The sequence below is a fragment of the Mycteria americana genome, unplaced genomic scaffold (genome assembly GCF_035582795.1).
Source record: "Mycteria americana isolate JAX WOST 10 ecotype Jacksonville Zoo and Gardens unplaced genomic scaffold, USCA_MyAme_1.0 Scaffold_37, whole genome shotgun sequence".
Taxonomy (NCBI): domain Eukaryota; kingdom Metazoa; phylum Chordata; class Aves; order Ciconiiformes; family Ciconiidae; genus Mycteria; species Mycteria americana.
This window is the reverse complement of record NW_027445624.1, coordinates 132,090-153,643: the sequence shown is the minus strand read 5'-3', so window position 1 is coordinate 153,643 and position 21,554 is coordinate 132,090.

The window sequence follows — 21,554 nt, the reverse complement described above, 5'->3', positions numbered from 1 at the left end:
CCAGAGCCAGAGGTTGGGATGGACGGTGCCAAGAGACCACCACGGAAAGAACACAGGCTCTGAAAAACGGCGGAGCGGAGGTGACACTGGTGTGCTGGAAAGGCTGCTCATTTTCAGACCTAGAACCTTTGGCTCCGTGCCCAAAGCACAGGCAGGCAAACGACGACTCTTCCAAACTGTCAAAACAGCCCATTGCTGCTAGCGCCCTCACATCCCCTTTTCCCACTGAAACCCAGCTGCGCAGTTGGCCCTGTTTAGACGGGATACAAAACTGCAGGCATTTAGGGAGGAGGAACGATCAGTTGCTGCTGATCATGCCGCTGTGGGTAAGGAGTTGGCTGGCCAGGTGGCCATCCGACACTAAAAGGCAAGTGCCTCTCTTTAAGAGTCCCGACGCGCCTGGAAGACCGCTGCCAAGAAGGACGCAGGATTTTGCCTTTTATAGGCCCGCCTGAAACCACCCGAGAACGTCGGTGTGGTGAAATTCTTGATGACGTTATTCCCATACAAAGGAACTTCATCGTTTGGGTTGTTTGACATTGATTAAAGCAACTACAACAAACACTCTTCTGGCACACACGTGGTAACTCGTTTGCAAAACAGGTGCGATTAGTGCAGAAAGCTGCCAGCGTCTGGCTATCCGTTCAAGAATCTCAACATTGTCATGCCAGCTCAGTGTGAAGAGACAACAGGCCCGCGCACGTGCCCAAACGTGGCTCTGGTGTGGCTCAGCGGGCTAGAGATTCCTGGCAAGGGAACTGGAGGCCAGAGACGAACCTCCACAGAACCTAACCCGTACCTCAACGGAACATTAAACTGTTCAAGTACTCGTGCAAATCATAGACAATCCAAAACGCCCTACACAGATGCCTGGAGGTGTTGCTATTACCATCACGTGAATGAGACGGTAGGTCCTGCCAGACCTACAGCCTGCAAAACCTGAAGACGATCAGCACACAGGCGCATACGTATCGATCTTGTTCTGTCCTCGCCAAAACTGCTGGCTGAGCTGCCATCAGCCTCACTGACGGACAGCAGGCAAGACTCTCTCATCTGGCTTAGCTCAGGTGCAGCTCCTAGGAAAAGAGCTCTTTCAGAAAAGTCAGGTCTGGTTATGTTGGGAAAGTGTTTCAAGGAAATGTTTTTCATACTCTAGATTGGTAGAGGATGGCATGGTAATACTCTAAGCATGGTAATCTCCCTCCAAGTCCTAGCTCTGCCACCGATAACCTGCTTGCTCATCAAAACCGATTCAATGTTATGCCTTGGAAATCTCTACCTTGCTTTCTCGGCACCAAAAGGGTGGCACTTCTTTCCGAGTGCAAGAGGAGTTACATAGGGTATACAGACAGCCCACGGAAAACTGAGAAATGAGTCTGTGATCACTTGCATCCACATTCCTTGGCATTCCAACACTCCTATCCCACTCCTTTCCTTGCCAGCAGTCAAGAAAGACAGCCTGCGCAACATGTACGAGATGCTGACTTGGCCAGTGTCCTGCTTTCGGCTGGGACAGAGTTAATTTTCTTCCTAGTAGCTGGTACAGTGCTGTGTTTTGGATTTAGGATGAGAAGAAAGTTGATAACACACTGATGTTGGAGTTGTTGCTAAGTAGTGTATACACTAGTCAAGGACTTTTCAGCTTCCCGTGCTCTGCCAGGTGCACAAGCAGCTGGGAGGGGGCACAGCCAAGATAGTTGCCCCAAACTGGCCAAAGGGCTATTCCATACCATATGGAGTCACACGGAGGATATAAACTGTGGGGAGTTGGCGGGGGTTCGAGTTAACCCTAGGGGTTCGGGTTAGGGTTAGGGGTTAGGGTTAGAGGTTAGGATTAGGGTTAGGGTTAGGGGTTTGGGTTAGGGCTAGGGTCATTAGGGTTAGCTTTAGGGGTTAGGGTCATTAGGGTTAGCTTTAGGGGTTAGGGTTAGGTTTAGGGTTAAATGGTTGCAAGCCTCTTTGCTGTGAGCAATACCTGTTCATTGCCCTGTGGATTTCTTTTTTTTTTTGTTTTCCCCCTGGAGTCATTTTTAGAAATGCCTGAGCTGTTTCCCTTGGAAAAAGATCCCAAAACAAAAGAGCCAGAGAACAACAGGACTCTGTCAGAGCAAAGGTGCATGTGGCCCAATACTCTGTCTCCAAGGTGGCCAACCGTCAACGTCTAAAGGAGAGCATATGAGCAGTGCAGGTCGACTTCTGCCGGGGTCCTGGGGGTGCTCACAGGCCTCAAGGGCTGGGACCGGCCTCCCCTGGCATCCCCACCCACACCGTCTCCTGCCAAGGGCCCAGGGGACGTGGTGTCTCAGCTCTGCCTGGGGGCCTTCGGTTCCTGCCTGAGCAATGCTGTGGGTGCGCCCGTCTCTGCCCCTCTCTCCTGCATGGGCCTGGGACCTGCACTGCAGAGAGCTGCTCTCCTGGATGGACCCCTCAGACCTAGGTCATAGCTTGTCATGCAGAACTAGATGCAGAACAGAGCAGAACTATTCTATTCTGTTCTGTTCTAGGCTATTCTATTCTATTGCCTGCGCTCACCGGGAGTCGACTAACAGTGAGACTGTTACTTGCCTGAAATGCCAGGGGGGATTTCAGCTCCAAAAACACTTTCAAGGGCACAAATCAGAAAGATTCCAAGTGGAAGCAGGGGTTTATGTTGAGATTTTATTTTCTGTTCTCTCATTTTCTCTCCTTTGCTCTCATTGCCTGGTATGGGATGGGATTTTAGGGTGTTTTTCGGAATGCGTTTCAGAGCCGCTGCTCACAAGCAGTAACACAACGCGCAGGTGTAGCCAGGAGCAGGCTGATGCATTCTTCAGTTCAGCTTGCAAAAAGATCACTTTGCAGTGTGGCAAAGGCACGTCACAGAGCTACAGAAAGTAGCAGCGGGAAGAGAGGCCAAGCAGTGCCTGTTTCCTGAAGAGTGAAGACTTGAAGAACGAGGATCAGCACCAACCGCACACAAAAGACGACGAAGAAGAAGAGGTGTGTGGTAGCGTGGGGCGTTTTCCAAAGCAGGACACATGTCGATGACGAGCAGCCTTTTTGCCTTCCCAAACTTGCTGCGCTGTGCTTCTTGGCCAGGGATGCATGACAAGCACTCTCGTGCCTGCCCCGGCGCTTGTATCGCGTGCAGGGAGAGCTGCAAAGTGGCAGCTCCTGATGGTGCAGCAAGCCTGCAGCCCTGCCAAGCACGGGCTGTTTTGCACAAGCAAGAACCCCTGGGGAAACGGAGCCAAGGGAAGAGCAGAGCTCGCTCCCACTGCAAACTTGCAATGGGCAAGAGAGCCCCAGGCAGCCAGGGCGCAAGTGGCACCTTGGAGGCGCAAGAGCAGCAGGGCAAGAACCTCGCCGCAAGGGCCCCGAGGACCCTGACAAGGGGCTGTGCTCAGTGCTACAGAGGACAAGAAGCAACCCCCGGGGGCCACCCTGGCGGCCCACCCGGGAGTCTAGCAAGCTTCCTCCCCCCGGATGCGGGGCACGAGGGCCACCTTCGTGGAGCAGGAGCAGCAGGCACCTAGCCAAAACGGCCCAAAGAAGCCCTGGCAGGGGCCGTGTGCTCGGTGCTGCAGAGGAAGGCAAAAAACCCCCGGGGACACTTGCTAGCCCACCTTGGGGGAAAAAAAAAAGCCTTCCTCCCCCCAGCTGCAGGGCACGAGAGGCCATCTTCGTGGTGCATGAGCAGCAGGCAGTAACCTAGCCAAAAAGGACCAGAGGAGCCCTGCGCTGACTAGTGGTCATGCTCAATGCTGCAGAGGAAGGCAAAAAACCCCCGGGGACCAGTGCCAATCTGCCCCGGGGGAAAATTCCTTCCTGACCCCAGAGCTGGCGATCGGCTATTCCCTGAGCATGTGAGCAAGACCTGCCTCCTCGTCCCACAGGCTGGTCACGCCTCCCAGGAGATGCCCAAGCCCTATTCTCCCTCAACCTGCAGCCACCTCCGGGGCTTCCCAGAGTGGCCAAATGCCCCCGGCCCCATCGACCTTGGGGGCAAGAATCCCTCCCGCGCCTGGCAGGAGACCAGTGCGTGCTCCAAAGCACTGGGACCCCTGGGCAACATCTCTGCATCCCATTTCTTACGGCTGCTGCCACTGGCTCCGCAGGGCATGAGGACGGCGAGCTCTGCAGTGCTCCTCAAGAAGACACTCCCTTGCTCTTGCCACCACTTGCCAGCTGAAAAGGCCCGATAGCCTCGGGCACCGCCAGCTCTTGCTGGTTCTTCTCATCTCCAGCAGCCTCGTCCAGCCTCCGGTCTTCCTCCCTCAGCCCCCTCCAAGGCATTCTGCCGGCTCTTCAAGGACTTCCTCTCGGATGTCTGCGGGCTGCCCCCGGGCCAGCTCTGTGGCGACGGGAGGATGCCCCCTTTTATCCTGCCCCGGGGCATTGTGACTGCTGCGTTGCCGGGCGGTGGCACTGTGCCATGGGGGTGACCGCCCCCCCCCTCCCCGCACACACTCCCCCCCCCGCCCCCCCCGCGCAGCCCCGCCCGCCGCCCCTCTGCCCAGCATCCTTTGGAGGAAGGCCTTTGGGGTGCTGGCCCCGAGGCAGTCCCTGTGCCCCGGGGGCCCGGGGGGCTCTCCCTTGTCCGTGCTGGCCACGCACTGGGCACAGCTGCTGAGCGTCCCTGACGCGTCCTCTGCCACTCGGCTCCCAAGGACAAACCTAGTGCTGTTACTCTTCTCTCAGGCTGCGGCAGAAACCAACCCTGCAGCCCGAAGACCACCCCCGTTAGCCGTCCCCTCTCTGCGCCAGAGCTAACGGCCACGAGCTCACGCAGCGAGGAGGACCAGGGACTTGACCTGGCTGAACACAAACCCTTTTCCGGGGGGCGCAACGGGGGTGACTTCAGCAGCCGCAGCCTGGGGGAAAGCCAAAGTGCAACCAGAGCCAGAGGTTGGGATGGACGGTGCCAAGAGACCACCACGGAAAGAACACAGGCTCTGAAAAACGGCGGAGCGGAGGTGACACTGGTGTGCTGGAAAGGCTGCTCATTTTCAGACCTAGAACCTTTGGCTCCGTGCCCAAAGCACAGGCAGGCAAACGACGACTCTTCCAAACTGTCAAAACAGCCCATTGCTGCTAGCGCCCTCACATCCCCTTTTCCCACTGAAACCCAGCTGCGCAGTTGGCCCTGTTTAGACGGGATACAAAACTGCAGGCATTTAGGGAGGAGGAACGATCAGTTGCTGCTGATCATGCCGCTGTGGGTAAGGAGTTGGCTGGCCAGGTGGCCATCCGACACTAAAAGGCAAGTGCCTCTCTTTAAGAGTCCCGACGCGCCTGGAAGACCGCTGCCAAGAAGGACGCAGGATTTTGCCTTTTATAGGCCCGCCTGAAACCACCCGAGAACGTCGGTGTGGTGAAATTCTTGATGACGTTATTCCCATACAAAGGAACTTCATCGTTTGGGTTGTTTGACATTGATTAAAGCAACTACAACAAACACTCTTCTGGCACACACGTGGTAACTCGTTTGCAAAACAGGTGCGATTAGTGCAGAAAGCTGCCAGCGTCTGGCTATCCGTTCAAGAATCTCAACATTGTCATGCCAGCTCAGTGTGAAGAGACAACAGGCCCGCGCACGTGCCCAAACGTGGCTCTGGTGTGGCTCAGCGGGCTAGAGATTCCTGGCAAGGGAACTGGAGGCCAGAGACGAACCTCCACAGAACCTAACCCGTACCTCAACGGAACATTAAACTGTTCAAGTACTCGTGCAAATCATAGACAATCCAAAACGCCCTACACAGATGCCTGGAGGTGTTGCTATTACCATCACGTGAATGAGACGGTAGGTCCTGCCAGACCTACAGCCTGCAAAACCTGAAGACGATCAGCACACAGGCGCATACGTATCGATCTTGTTCTGTCCTCGCCAAAACTGCTGGCTGAGCTGCCATCAGCCTCACTGACGGACAGCAGGCAAGACTCTCTCATCTGGCTTAGCTCAGGTGCAGCTCCTAGGAAAAGAGCTCTTTCAGAAAAGTCAGGTCTGGTTATGTTGGGAAAGTGTTTCAAGGAAATGTTTTTCATACTCTAGATTGGTAGAGGATGGCATGGTAATACTCTAAGCATGGTAATCTCCCTCCAAGTCCTAGCTCTGCCACCGATAACCTGCTTGCTCATCAAAACCGATTCAATGTTATGCCTTGGAAATCTCTACCTTGCTTTCTCGGCACCAAAAGGGTGGCACTTCTTTCCGAGTGCAAGAGGAGTTACATAGGGTATACAGACAGCCCACGGAAAACTGAGAAATGAGTCTGTGATCACTTGCATCCACATTCCTTGGCATTCCAACACTCCTATCCCACTCCTTTCCTTGCCAGCAGTCAAGAAAGACAGCCTGCGCAACATGTACGAGATGCTGACTTGGCCAGTGTCCTGCTTTCGGCTGGGACAGAGTTAATTTTCTTCCTAGTAGCTGGTACAGTGCTGTGTTTTGGATTTAGGATGAGAAGAAAGTTGATAACACACTGATGTTGGAGTTGTTGCTAAGTAGTGTATACACTAGTCAAGGACTTTTCAGCTTCCCGTGCTCTGCCAGGTGCACAAGCAGCTGGGAGGGGGCACAGCCAAGATAGTTGCCCCAAACTGGCCAAAGGGCTATTCCATACCATATGGAGTCACACGGAGGATATAAACTGTGGGGAGTTGGCGGGGGTTCGAGTTAACCCTAGGGGTTCGGGTTAGGGTTAGGGGTTAGGGTTAGAGGTTAGGATTAGGGTTAGGGTTAGGGGTTTGGGTTAGGGCTAGGGTCATTAGGGTTAGCTTTAGGGGTTAGGGTCATTAGGGTTAGCTTTAGGGGTTAGGGTTAGGTTTAGGGTTAAATGGTTGCAAGCCTCTTTGCTGTGAGCAATACCTGTTCATTGCCCTGTGGATTTCTTTTTTTTTTTGTTTTCCCCCTGGAGTCATTTTTAGAAATGCCTGAGCTGTTTCCCTTGGAAAAAGATCCCAAAACAAAAGAGCCAGAGAACAACAGGACTCTGTCAGAGCAAAGGTGCATGTGGCCCAATACTCTGTCTCCAAGGTGGCCAACCGTCAACGTCTAAAGGAGAGCATATGAGCAGTGCAGGTCGACTTCTGCCGGGGTCCTGGGGGTGCTCACAGGCCTCAAGGGCTGGGACCGGCCTCCCCTGGCATCCCCACCCACACCGTCTCCTGCCAAGGGCCCAGGGGACGTGGTGTCTCAGCTCTGCCTGGGGGCCTTCGGTTCCTGCCTGAGCAATGCTGTGGGTGCGCCCGTCTCTGCCCCTCTCTCCTGCATGGGCCTGGGACCTGCACTGCAGAGAGCTGCTCTCCTGGATGGACCCCTCAGACCTAGGTCATAGCTTGTCATGCAGAACTAGATGCAGAACAGAGCAGAACTATTCTATTCTGTTCTGTTCTAGGCTATTCTATTCTATTGCCTGCGCTCACCGGGAGTCGACTAACAGTGAGACTGTTACTTGCCTGAAATGCCAGGGGGGATTTCAGCTCCAAAAACACTTTCAAGGGCACAAATCAGAAAGATTCCAAGTGGAAGCAGGGGTTTATGTTGAGATTTTATTTTCTGTTCTCTCATTTTCTCTCCTTTGCTCTCATTGCCTGGTATGGGATGGGATTTTAGGGTGTTTTTCGGAATGCGTTTCAGAGCCGCTGCTCACAAGCAGTAACACAACGCGCAGGTGTAGCCAGGAGCAGGCTGATGCATTCTTCAGTTCAGCTTGCAAAAAGATCACTTTGCAGTGTGGCAAAGGCACGTCACAGAGCTACAGAAAGTAGCAGCGGGAAGAGAGGCCAAGCAGTGCCTGTTTCCTGAAGAGTGAAGACTTGAAGAACGAGGATCAGCACCAACCGCACACAAAAGACGACGAAGAAGAAGAGGTGTGTGGTAGCGTGGGGCGTTTTCCAAAGCAGGACACATGTCGATGACGAGCAGCCTTTTTGCCTTCCCAAACTTGCTGCGCTGTGCTTCTTGGCCAGGGATGCATGACAAGCACTCTCGTGCCTGCCCCGGCGCTTGTATCGCGTGCAGGGAGAGCTGCAAAGTGGCAGCTCCTGATGGTGCAGCAAGCCTGCAGCCCTGCCAAGCACGGGCTGTTTTGCACAAGCAAGAACCCCTGGGGAAACGGAGCCAAGGGAAGAGCAGAGCTCGCTCCCACTGCAAACTTGCAATGGGCAAGAGAGCCCCAGGCAGCCAGGGCGCAAGTGGCACCTTGGAGGCGCAAGAGCAGCAGGGCAAGAACCTCGCCGCAAGGGCCCCGAGGACCCTGACAAGGGGCTGTGCTCAGTGCTACAGAGGACAAGAAGCAACCCCCGGGGGCCACCCTGGCGGCCCACCCGGGAGTCTAGCAAGCTTCCTCCCCCCGGATGCGGGGCACGAGGGCCACCTTCGTGGAGCAGGAGCAGCAGGCACCTAGCCAAAACGGCCCAAAGAAGCCCTGGCAGGGGCCGTGTGCTCGGTGCTGCAGAGGAAGGCAAAAAACCCCCGGGGACACTTGCTAGCCCACCTTGGGGGAAAAAAAAAAGCCTTCCTCCCCCCAGCTGCAGGGCACGAGAGGCCATCTTCGTGGTGCATGAGCAGCAGGCAGTAACCTAGCCAAAAAGGACCAGAGGAGCCCTGCGCTGACTAGTGGTCATGCTCAATGCTGCAGAGGAAGGCAAAAAACCCCCGGGGACCAGTGCCAATCTGCCCCGGGGGAAAATTCCTTCCTGACCCCAGAGCTGGCGATCGGCTATTCCCTGAGCATGTGAGCAAGACCTGCCTCCTCGTCCCACAGGCTGGTCACGCCTCCCAGGAGATGCCCAAGCCCTATTCTCCCTCAACCTGCAGCCACCTCCGGGGCTTCCCAGAGTGGCCAAATGCCCCCGGCCCCATCGACCTTGGGGGCAAGAATCCCTCCCGCGCCTGGCAGGAGACCAGTGCGTGCTCCAAAGCACTGGGACCCCTGGGCAACATCTCTGCATCCCATTTCTTACGGCTGCTGCCACTGGCTCCGCAGGGCATGAGGACGGCGAGCTCTGCAGTGCTCCTCAAGAAGACACTCCCTTGCTCTTGCCACCACTTGCCAGCTGAAAAGGCCCGATAGCCTCGGGCACCGCCAGCTCTTGCTGGTTCTTCTCATCTCCAGCAGCCTCGTCCAGCCTCCGGTCTTCCTCCCTCAGCCCCCTCCAAGGCATTCTGCCGGCTCTTCAAGGACTTCCTCTCGGATGTCTGCGGGCTGCCCCCGGGCCAGCTCTGTGGCGACGGGAGGATGCCCCCTTTTATCCTGCCCCGGGGCATTGTGACTGCTGCGTTGCCGGGCGGTGGCACTGTGCCATGGGGGTGACCGCCCCCCCCCTCCCCGCACACACTCCCCCCCCCCCGCCCCCCCCGCGCAGCCCCGCCCGCCGCCCCTCTGCCCAGCATCCTTTGGAGGAAGGCCTTTGGGGTGCTGGCCCCGAGGCAGTCCCTGTGCCCCGGGGGCCCGGGGGGCTCTCCCTTGTCCGTGCTGGCCACGCACTGGGCACAGCTGCTGAGCGTCCCTGACGCGTCCTCTGCCACTCGGCTCCCAAGGACAAACCTAGTGCTGTTACTCTTCTCTCAGGCTGCGGCAGAAACCAACCCTGCAGCCCGAAGACCACCCCCGTTAGCCGTCCCCTCTCTGCGCCAGAGCTAACGGCCACGAGCTCACGCAGCGAGGAGGACCAGGGACTTGACCTGGCTGAACACAAACCCTTTTCCGGGGGGCGCAACGGGGGTGACTTCAGCAGCCGCAGCCTGGGGGAAAGCCAAAGTGCAACCAGAGCCAGAGGTTGGGATGGACGGTGCCAAGAGACCACCACGGAAAGAACACAGGCTCTGAAAAACGGCGGAGCGGAGGTGACACTGGTGTGCTGGAAAGGCTGCTCATTTTCAGACCTAGAACCTTTGGCTCCGTGCCCAAAGCACAGGCAGGCAAACGACGACTCTTCCAAACTGTCAAAACAGCCCATTGCTGCTAGCGCCCTCACATCCCCTTTTCCCACTGAAACCCAGCTGCGCAGTTGGCCCTGTTTAGACGGGATACAAAACTGCAGGCATTTAGGGAGGAGGAACGATCAGTTGCTGCTGATCATGCCGCTGTGGGTAAGGAGTTGGCTGGCCAGGTGGCCATCCGACACTAAAAGGCAAGTGCCTCTCTTTAAGAGTCCCGACGCGCCTGGAAGACCGCTGCCAAGAAGGACGCAGGATTTTGCCTTTTATAGGCCCGCCTGAAACCACCCGAGAACGTCGGTGTGGTGAAATTCTTGATGACGTTATTCCCATACAAAGGAACTTCATCGTTTGGGTTGTTTGACATTGATTAAAGCAACTACAACAAACACTCTTCTGGCACACACGTGGTAACTCGTTTGCAAAACAGGTGCGATTAGTGCAGAAAGCTGCCAGCGTCTGGCTATCCGTTCAAGAATCTCAACATTGTCATGCCAGCTCAGTGTGAAGAGACAACAGGCCCGCGCACGTGCCCAAACGTGGCTCTGGTGTGGCTCAGCGGGCTAGAGATTCCTGGCAAGGGAACTGGAGGCCAGAGACGAACCTCCACAGAACCTAACCCGTACCTCAACGGAACATTAAACTGTTCAAGTACTCGTGCAAATCATAGACAATCCAAAACGCCCTACACAGATGCCTGGAGGTGTTGCTATTACCATCACGTGAATGAGACGGTAGGTCCTGCCAGACCTACAGCCTGCAAAACCTGAAGACGATCAGCACACAGGCGCATACGTATCGATCTTGTTCTGTCCTCGCCAAAACTGCTGGCTGAGCTGCCATCAGCCTCACTGACGGACAGCAGGCAAGACTCTCTCATCTGGCTTAGCTCAGGTGCAGCTCCTAGGAAAAGAGCTCTTTCAGAAAAGTCAGGTCTGGTTATGTTGGGAAAGTGTTTCAAGGAAATGTTTTTCATACTCTAGATTGGTAGAGGATGGCATGGTAATACTCTAAGCATGGTAATCTCCCTCCAAGTCCTAGCTCTGCCACCGATAACCTGCTTGCTCATCAAAACCGATTCAATGTTATGCCTTGGAAATCTCTACCTTGCTTTCTCGGCACCAAAAGGGTGGCACTTCTTTCCGAGTGCAAGAGGAGTTACATAGGGTATACAGACAGCCCACGGAAAACTGAGAAATGAGTCTGTGATCACTTGCATCCACATTCCTTGGCATTCCAACACTCCTATCCCACTCCTTTCCTTGCCAGCAGTCAAGAAAGACAGCCTGCGCAACATGTACGAGATGCTGACTTGGCCAGTGTCCTGCTTTCGGCTGGGACAGAGTTAATTTTCTTCCTAGTAGCTGGTACAGTGCTGTGTTTTGGATTTAGGATGAGAAGAAAGTTGATAACACACTGATGTTGGAGTTGTTGCTAAGTAGTGTATACACTAGTCAAGGACTTTTCAGCTTCCCGTGCTCTGCCAGGTGCACAAGCAGCTGGGAGGGGGCACAGCCAAGATAGTTGCCCCAAACTGGCCAAAGGGCTATTCCATACCATATGGAGTCACACGGAGGATATAAACTGTGGGGAGTTGGCGGGGGTTCGAGTTAACCCTAGGGGTTCGGGTTAGGGTTAGGGGTTAGGGTTAGAGGTTAGGATTAGGGTTAGGGTTAGGGGTTTGGGTTAGGGCTAGGGTCATTAGGGTTAGCTTTAGGGGTTAGGGTCATTAGGGTTAGCTTTAGGGGTTAGGGTTAGGTTTAGGGTTAAATGGTTGCAAGCCTCTTTGCTGTGAGCAATACCTGTTCATTGCCCTGTGGATTTCTTTTTTTTTTTGTTTTCCCCCTGGAGTCATTTTTAGAAATGCCTGAGCTGTTTCCCTTGGAAAAAGATCCCAAAACAAAAGAGCCAGAGAACAACAGGACTCTGTCAGAGCAAAGGTGCATGTGGCCCAATACTCTGTCTCCAAGGTGGCCAACCGTCAACGTCTAAAGGAGAGCATATGAGCAGTGCAGGTCGACTTCTGCCGGGGTCCTGGGGGTGCTCACAGGCCTCAAGGGCTGGGACCGGCCTCCCCTGGCATCCCCACCCACACCGTCTCCTGCCAAGGGCCCAGGGGACGTGGTGTCTCAGCTCTGCCTGGGGGCCTTCGGTTCCTGCCTGAGCAATGCTGTGGGTGCGCCCGTCTCTGCCCCTCTCTCCTGCATGGGCCTGGGACCTGCACTGCAGAGAGCTGCTCTCCTGGATGGACCCCTCAGACCTAGGTCATAGCTTGTCATGCAGAACTAGATGCAGAACAGAGCAGAACTATTCTATTCTGTTCTGTTCTAGGCTATTCTATTCTATTGCCTGCGCTCACCGGGAGTCGACTAACAGTGAGACTGTTACTTGCCTGAAATGCCAGGGGGAATTTCAGCTCCAAAAACACTTTCAAGGGCACAAATCAGAAAGATTCCAAGTGGAAGCAGGGGTTTATGTTGAGATTTTATTTTCTGTTCTCTCATTTTCTCTCCTTTGCTCTCATTGCCTGGTATGGGATGGGATTTTAGGGTGTTTTTCGGAATGCGTTTCAGAGCCGCTGCTCACAAGCAGTAACACAACGCGCAGGTGTAGCCAGGAGCAGGCTGATGCATTCTTCAGTTCAGCTTGCAAAAAGATCACTTTGCAGTGTGGCAAAGGCACGTCACAGAGCTACAGAAAGTAGCAGCGGGAAGAGAGGCCAAGCAGTGCCTGTTTCCTGAAGAGTGAAGACTTGAAGAACGAGGATCAGCACCAACCGCACACAAAAGACGACGAAGAAGAAGAGGTGTGTGGTAGCGTGGGGCGTTTTCCAAAGCAGGACACATGTCGATGACGAGCAGCCTTTTTGCCTTCCCAAACTTGCTGCGCTGTGCTTCTTGGCCAGGGATGCATGACAAGCACTCTCGTGCCTGCCCCGGCGCTTGTATCGCGTGCAGGGAGAGCTGCAAAGTGGCAGCTCCTGATGGTGCAGCAAGCCTGCAGCCCTGCCAAGCACGGGCTGTTTTGCACAAGCAAGAACCCCTGGGGAAACGGAGCCAAGGGAAGAGCAGAGCTCGCTCCCACTGCAAACTTGCAATGGGCAAGAGAGCCCCAGGCAGCCAGGGCGCAAGTGGCACCTTGGAGGTGCAAGAGCAGCAGGGCAAGAACCTCGCCGCAAGGGCCCCGAGGACCCTGACAAGGGGCTGTGCTCAGTGCTACAGAGGACAAGAAGCAACCCCCGGGGGCCACCCTGGCGGCCCACCCGGGAGTCTAGCAAGCTTCCTCCCCCCGGATGCGGGGCACGAGGGCCACCTTCGTGGAGCAGGAGCAGCAGGCACCTAGCCAAAACGGCCCAAAGAAGCCCTGGCAGGGGCCGTGTGCTCGGTGCTGCAGAGGAAGGCAAAAAACCCCCGGGGACACTTGCTAGCCCACCTTGGGGGAAAAAAAAAAGCCTTCCTCCCCCCAGCTGCAGGGCACGAGAGGCCATCTTCGTGGTGCATGAGCAGCAGGCAGTAATCTAGCCAAAAAGGACCAGAGGAGCCCTGCGCTGACTAGTGGTCATGCTCAATGCTGCAGAGGAAGGCAAAAAACCCCCGGGGACCAGTGCCAATCTGCCCCGGGGGAAAATTCCTTCCTGACCCCAGAGCTGGCGATCGGCTATTCCCTGAGCATGTGAGCAAGACCTGCCTCCTCGTCCCACAGGCTGGTCACGCCTCCCAGGAGATGCCCAAGCCCTATTCTCCCTCAACCTGCAGCCACCTCCGGGGCTTCCCAGAGTGGCCAAATGCCCCCGGCCCCATCGACCTTGGGGGCAAGAATCCCTCCCGCGCCTGGCAGGAGACCAGTGCGTGCTCCAAAGCACTGGGACCCCTGGGCAACATCTCTGCATCCCATTTCTTACGGCTGCTGCCACTGGCTCCGCAGGGCATGAGGACGGCGAGCTCTGCAGTGCTCCTCAAGAAGACACTCCCTTGCTCTTGCCACCACTTGCCAGCTGAAAAGGCCCGATAGCCTCGGGCACCGCCAGCTCTTGCTGGTTCTTCTCATCTCCAGCAGCCTCGTCCAGCCTCCGGTCTTCCTCCCTCAGCCCCCTCCAAGGCATTCTGCCGGCTCTTCAAGGACTTCCTCTCGGATGTCTGCGGGCTGCCCCCGGGCCAGCTCTGTGGCGACGGGAGGATGCCCCCTTTTATCCTGCCCCGGGGCATTGTGACTGCTGCGTTGCCGGGCGGTGGCACTGTGCCATGGGGGTGACCGCCCCCCCCCCTCCCCGCACACACTCCCCCCCCCCGCCCCCCCCGCGCAGCCCCGCCCGCCGCCCCTCTGCCCAGCATCCTTTGGAGGAAGGCCTTTGGGGTGCTGGCCCCGAGGCAGTCCCTGTGCCCCGGGGGCCCGGGGGGCTCTCCCTTGTCCTTGCTGGCCACGCACTGGGCACAGCTGCTGAGCGTCCCTGACGCGTCCTCTGCCACTCGGCTCCCAAGGACAAACCTAGTGCTGTTACTCTTCTCTCAGGCTGCGGCAGAAACCAACCCTGCAGCCCGAAGACCACCCCCGTTAGCCGTCCCCTCTCTGCGCCAGAGCTAACGGCCACGAGCTCACGCAGCGAGGAGGACCAGGGACTTGACCTGGCTGAACACAAACCCTTTTCCGGGGGGCGCAACGGGGGTGACTTCAGCAGCCGCAGCCTGGGGGAAAGCCAAAGTGCAACCAGAGCCAGAGGTTGGGATGGACGGTGCCAAGAGACCACCACGGAAAGAACACAGGCTCTGAAAAACGGCGGAGCGGAGGTGACACTGGTGTGCTGGAAAGGCTGCTCATTTTCAGACCTAGAACCTTTGGCTCCGTGCCCAAAGCACAGGCAGGCAAACGACGACTCTTCCAAACTGTCAAAACAGCCCATTGCTGCTAGCGCCCTCACATCCCCTTTTCCCACTGAAACCCAGCTGCGCAGTTGGCCCTGTTTAGACGGGATACAAAACTGCAGGCATTTAGGGAGGAGGAACGATCAGTTGCTGCTGATCATGCCGCTGTGGGTAAGGAGTTGGCTGGCCAGGTGGCCATCCGACACTAAAAGGCAAGTGCCTCTCTTTAAGAGTCCCGACGCGCCTGGAAGACCGCTGCCAAGAAGGACGCAGGATTTTGCCTTTTATAGGCCCGCCTGAAACCACCCGAGAACGTCGGTGTGGTGAAATTCTTGATGACGTTATTCCCATACAAAGGAACTTCATCGTTTGGGTTGTTTGACATTGATTAAAGCAACTACAACAAACACTCTTCTGGCACACACGTGGTAACTCGTTTGCAAAACAGGTGCGATTAGTGCAGAAAGCTGCCAGCGTCTGGCTATCCGTTCAAGAATCTCAACATTGTCATGCCAGCTCAGTGTGAAGAGACAACAGGCCCGCGCACGTGCCCAAACGTGGCTCTGGTGTGGCTCAGCGGGCTAGAGATTCCTGGCAAGGGAACTGGAGGCCAGAGACGAACCTCCACAGAACCTAACCCGTACCTCAACGGAACATTAAACTGTTCAAGTACTCGTGCAAATCATAGACAATCCAAAACGCCCTACACAGATGCCTGGAGGTGTTGCTATTACCATCACGTGAATGAGACGGTAGGTCCTGCCAGACCTACAGCCTGCAAAACCTGAAGACGATCAGCACACAGGCGCATACGTATCGATCTTGTTCTGTCCTCGCCAAAACTGCTGGCTGAGCTGCCATCAGCCTCACTGACGGACAGCAGGCAAGACTCTCTCATCTGGCTTAGCTCAGGTGCAGCTCCTAGGAAAAGAGCTCTTTCAGAAAAGTCAGGTCTGGTTATGTTGGGAAAGTGTTTCAAGGAAATGTTTTTCATACTCTAGATTGGTAGAGGATGGCATGGTAATACTCTAAGCATGGTAATCTCCCTCCAAGTCCTAGCTCTGCCACCGATAACCTGCTTGCTCATCAAAACCGATTCAATGTTATGCCTTGGAAATCTCTACCTTGCTTTCTCGGCACCAAAAGGGTGGCACTTCTTTCCGAGTGCAAGAGGAGTTACATAGGGTATACAGACAGCCCACGGAAAACTGAGAAATGAGTCTGTGATCACTTGCATCCACATTCCTTGGCATTCCAACACTCCTATCCCACTCCTTTCCTTGCCAGCAGTCAAGAAAGACAGCCTGCGCAACATGTACGAGATGCTGACTTGGCCAGTGTCCTGCTTTCGGCTGGGACAGAGTTAATTTTCTTCCTAGTAGCTGGTACAGTGCTGTGTTTTGGATTTAGGATGAGAAGAAAGTTGATAACACACTGATGTTGGAGTTGTTGCTAAGTAGTGTATACACTAGTCAAGGACTTTTCAGCTTCCCGTGCTCTGCCAGGTGCACAAGCAGCTGGGAGGGGGCACAGCCAAGATAGTTGCCCCAAACTGGCCAAAGGGCTATTCCATACCATATGGAGTCACACGGAGGATATAAACTGTGGGGAGTTGGCGGGGGTTCGAGTTAACCCTAGGGGTTCGGGTTAGGGTTAGGGGTTAGGGTTAGAGGTTAGGATTAGGGTTAGGGTTAGGGGTTTGGGTTAGGGCTAGGGTCATTAGGGTTAGCTTTAGGGGTTAGGGTCATTAGGGTTAGCTTTAGGGGTTAGGGTTAGGTTTAGGGTTAAATGGTTGCAAGCCTCTTTGCTGTGAGCAATACCTGTTCATTGCCCTGTGGATTTCTTTTTTTTTTTGTTTTCCCCCTGGAGTCATTTTTAGAAATGCCTGAGCTGTTTCCCTTGGAAAAAGATCCCAAAACAAAAGAGCCAGAGAACAACAGGACTCTGTCAGAGCAAAGGTGCATGTGGCCCAATACTCTGTCTCCAAGGTGGCCAACCGTCAACGTCTAAAGGAGAGCATATGAGCAGTGCAGGTCGACTTCTGCCGGGGTCCTGGGGGTGCTCACAGGCCTCAAGGGCTGGGACCGGCCTCCCCTGGCATCCCCACCCACACCGTCTCCTGCCAAGGGCCCAGGGGACGTGGTGTCTCAGCTCTGCCTGGGGGCCTTCGGTTCCTGCCTGAGCAATGCTGTGGGTGCGCCCGTCTCTGCCCCTCTCTCCTGCATGGGCCTGGGACCTGCACTGCAGAGAGCTGCTCTCCTGGATGGACCCCTCAGACCTAGGTCATAGCTTGTCATGCAGAACTAGATGCAGAACAGAGCAGAACTATTCTATTCTGCTCTGTTCTAGGCTATTCTATTCTATTGCCTGCGCTCACCGGGAGTCGACTAACAGTGAGACTGTTACTTGCCTGAAATGCCAGGGGGGATTTCAGCTCCAAAAACACTTTCAAGGGCACAAATCAGAAAGATTCCAAGTGGAAGCAGGGGTTTATGTTGAGATTTTATTTTCTGTTCTCTCATTTTCTCTCCTTTGCTCTCATTGCCTGGTATGGGATGGGATTTTAGGGTGTTTTTCGGAATGCGTTTCAGAGCCGCTGCTCACAAGCAGTAACACAACGCGCAGGTGTAGCCAGGAGCAGGCTGATGCATTCTTCAGTTCAGCTTGCAAAAAGATCACTTTGCAGTGTGGCAAAGGCACGTCACAGAGCTACAGAAAGTAGCAGCGGGAAGAGAGGCCAAGCAGTGCCTGTTTCCTGAAGAGTGAAGACTTGAAGAACGAGGATCAGCACCAACCGCACACAAAAGACGACGAAGAAGAAGAGGTGTGTGGTAGCGTGGGGCGTTTTCCAAAGCAGGACACATGTCGATGACGAGCAGCCTTTTTGCCTTCCCAAACTTGCTGCGCTGTGCTTCTTGGCCAGGGATGCATGACAAGCACTCTCGTGCCTGCCCCGGCGCTTGTATCGCGTGCAGGGAGAGCTGCAAAGTGGCAGCTCCTGATGGTGCAGCAAGCCTGCAGCCCTGCCAAGCACGGGCTGTTTTGCACAAGCAAGAACCCCTGGGGAAACGGAGCCAAGGGAAGAGCAGAGCTCGCTCCCACTGCAAACTTGCAATGGGCAAGAGAGCCCCAGGCAGCCAGGGCGCAAGTGGCACCTTGGAGGTGCAAGAGCAGCAGGGCAAGAACCTCGCCGCAAGGGCCCCGAGGACCCTGACAAGGGGCTGTGCTCAGTGCTACAGAGGACAAGAAGCAACCCCCGGGGGCCACCCTGGCGGCCCACCCGGGAGTCTAGCAAGCTTCCTCCCCCCGGATGCGGGGCACGAGGGCCACCTTCGTGGAGCAGGAGCAGCAGGCACCTAGCCAAAACGGCCCAAAGAAGCCCTGGCAGGGGCCGTGTGCTCGGTGCTGCAGAGGAAGGCAAAAAACCCCCGGGGACACTTGCTAGCCCACCTTGGGGGAAAAAAAAAAGCCTTCCTCCCCCCAGCTGCAGGGCACGAGAGGCCATCTTCGTGGTGCATGAGCAGCAGGCAGTAATCTAGCCAAAAAGGACCAGAGGAGCCCTGCGCTGACTAGTGGTCATGCTCAATGCTGCAGAGGAAGGCAAAAAACCCCCGGGGACCAGTGCCAATCTGCCCCGGGGGAAAATTCCTTCCTGACCCCAGAGCTGGCGATCGGCTATTCCCTGAGCATGTGAGCAAGACCTGCCTCCTCGTCCCACAGGCTGGTCACGCCTCCCAGGAGATGCCCAAGCCCTATTCTCCCTCAACCTGCAGCCACCTCCGGGGCTTCCCAGAGTGGCCAAATGCCCCCGGCCCCATCGACCTTGGGGGCAAGAATCCCTCCCGCGCCTGGCAGGAGACCAGTGCGTGCTCCAAAGCACTGGGACCCCTGGGCAACATCTCTGCATCCCATTTCTTACGGCTGCTGCCACTGGCTCCGCAGGGCATGAGGACGGCGAGCTCTGCAGTGCTCCTCAAGAAGACACTCCCTTGCTCTTGCCACCACTTGCCAGCTGAAAAGGCCCGATAGCCTCGGGCACCGCCAGCTCTTGCTGGTTCTTCTCATCTCCAGCAGCCTCGTCCAGCCTCCGGTCTTCCTCCCTCAGCCCCCTCCAAGGCATTCTGCCGGCTCTTCAAGGACTTCCTCTCGGATGTCTGCGGGCTGCCCCCGGGCCAGCTCTGTGGCGACGGGAGGATGCCCCCTTTTATCCTGCCCCGGGGCATTGTGACTGCTGCGTTGCCGGGCGGTGGCACTGTGCCATGGGGGTGACCGCCCCCCCCCCTCCCCGCACACACTCCCCCCCCCCGCCCCCCCCGCGCAGCCCCGCCCGCCGCCCCTCTGCCCAGCATCCTTTGGAGGAAGGCCTTTGGGGTGCTGGCCCCGAGGCAGTCCCTGTGCCCCGGGGGCCCGGGGGGCTCTCCCTTGTCCTTGCTGGCCACGCACTGGGCACAGCTGCTGAGCGTCCCTGACGCGTCCTCTGCCACTCGGCTCCCAAGGACAAACCTAGTGCTGTTACTCTTCTCTCAGGCTGCGGCAGAAACCAACCCTGCAGCCCGAAGACCACCCCCGTTAGCCGTCCCCTCTCTGCGCCAGAGCTAACGGCCACGAGCTCACGCAGCGAGGAGGACCAGGGACTTGACCTGGCTGAACACAAACCCTTTTCCGGGGGGCGCAACGGGGGTGACTTCAGCAGCCGCAGCCTGGGGGAAAGCCAAAGTGCAACCAGAGCCAGAGGTTGGGATGGACGGTGCCAAGAGACCACCACGGAAAGAACACAGGCTCTGAAAAACGGCGGAGCGGAGGTGACACTGGTGTGCTGGAAAGGCTGCTCATTTTCAGACCTAGAACCTTTGGCTCCGTGCCCAAAGCACAGGCAGGCAAACGACGACTCTTCCAAACTGTCAAAACAGCCCATTGCTGCTAGCGCCCTCACATCCCCTTTTCCCACTGAAACCCAGCTGCGCAGTTGGCCCTGTTTAGACGGGATACAAAACTGCAGGCATTTAGGGAGGAGGAACGATCAGTTGCTGCTGATCATGCCGCTGTGGGTAAGGAGTTGGCTGGCCAGGTGGCCATCCGACACTAAAAGGCAAGTGCCTCTCTTTAAGAGTCCCGACGCGCCTGGAAGACCGCTGCCAAGAAGGACGCAGGATTTTGCCTTTTATAGGCCCGCCTGAAACCACCCGAGAACGTCGGTGTGGTGAAATTCTTGATGACGTTATTCCCATACAAAGGAACTTCATCGTTTGGGTTGTTTGACATTGATTAAAGCAACTACAACAAACACTCTTCTGGCACACACGTGGTAACTCGTTTGCAAAACAGGTGCGATTAGTGCAGAAAGCTGCCAGCGTCTGGCTATCCGTTCAAGAATCTCAACATTGTCATGCCAGCTCAGTGTGAAGAGACAACAGGCCCGCGCACGTGCCCAAACGTGGCTCTGGTGTGGCTCAGCGGGCTAGAGATTCCTGGCAAGGGAACTGGAGGCCAGAGACGAACCTCCACAGAACCTAACCCGTACCTCAACGGAACATTAAACTGTTCAAGTACTCGTGCAAATCATAGACAATCCAAAACGCCCTACACAGATGCCTGGAGGTGTTGCTATTACCATCACGTGAATGAGACGGTAGGTCCTGCCAGACCTACAGCCTGCAAAACCTGAAGACGATCAGCACACAGGCGCATACGTATCGATCTTGTTCTGTCCTCGCCAAAACTGCTGGCTGAGCTGCCATCAGCCTCACTGACGGACAGCAGGCAAGACTCTCTCATCTGGCTTAGCTCAGGTGCAGCTCCTAGGAAAAGAGCTCTTTCAGAAAAGTCAGGTCTGGTTATGTTGGGAAAGTGTTTCAAGGAAATGTTTTTCATACTCTAGATTGGTAGAGGATGGCATGGTAATACTCTAAGCATGGTAATCTCCCTCCAAGTCCTAGCTCTGCCACCGATAACCTGCTTGCTCATCAAAACCGATTCAATGTTATGCCTTGGAAATCTCTACCTTGCTTTCTCGGCACCAAAAGGGTGGCACTTCTTTCCGAGTGCAAGAGGAGTTACATAGGGTATACAGACAGCCCACGGAAAACTGAGAAATGAGTCTGTGATCACTTGCATCCACATTCCTTGGCATTCCAACACTCCTATCCCACTCCTTTCCTTGCCAGCAGTCAAGAAAGACAGCCTGCGCAACATGTACGAGATGCTGACTTGGCCAGTGTCCTGCTTTCGGCTGGGACAGAGTTAATTTTCTTCCTAGTAGCTGGTACAGTGCTGTGTTTTGGATTTAGGATGAGAAGAAAGTTGATAACACACTGATGTTGGAGTTGTTGCTAAGTAGTGTATACACCAGTCAAGGACTTTTCAGCTTCCCGTGCTCTGCCAGGTGCACAAGCAGCTGGGAGGGGGCACAGCCAAGATAGTTGCCCCAAACTGGCCAAAGGGCTATTCCATACCATATGGAGTCACACTGAGGATATAAACTGTGGGGAGTTGGCGGGGGTTCGAGTTAACCCTAGGGGTTCGGGTTAGGGTTAGGGGTTAGGGTTAGAGGTTAGGATTAGGGTTAGGGTTAGGGGTTTGGGTTAGGGCTAGGGTCATTAGGGTTAGCTTTAGGGGTTAGGGTCATTAGGGTTAGCTTTAGGGGTTAGGGTTAGGTTTAGGGTTAAATGGTTGCAAGCCTCTTTGCTGTGAGCAATACCTGTTCATTGCCCTGTGGATTTCTTTTTTTTTTTGTTTTCCCCCTGGAGTCATTTTTAGAAATGCCTGAGCTG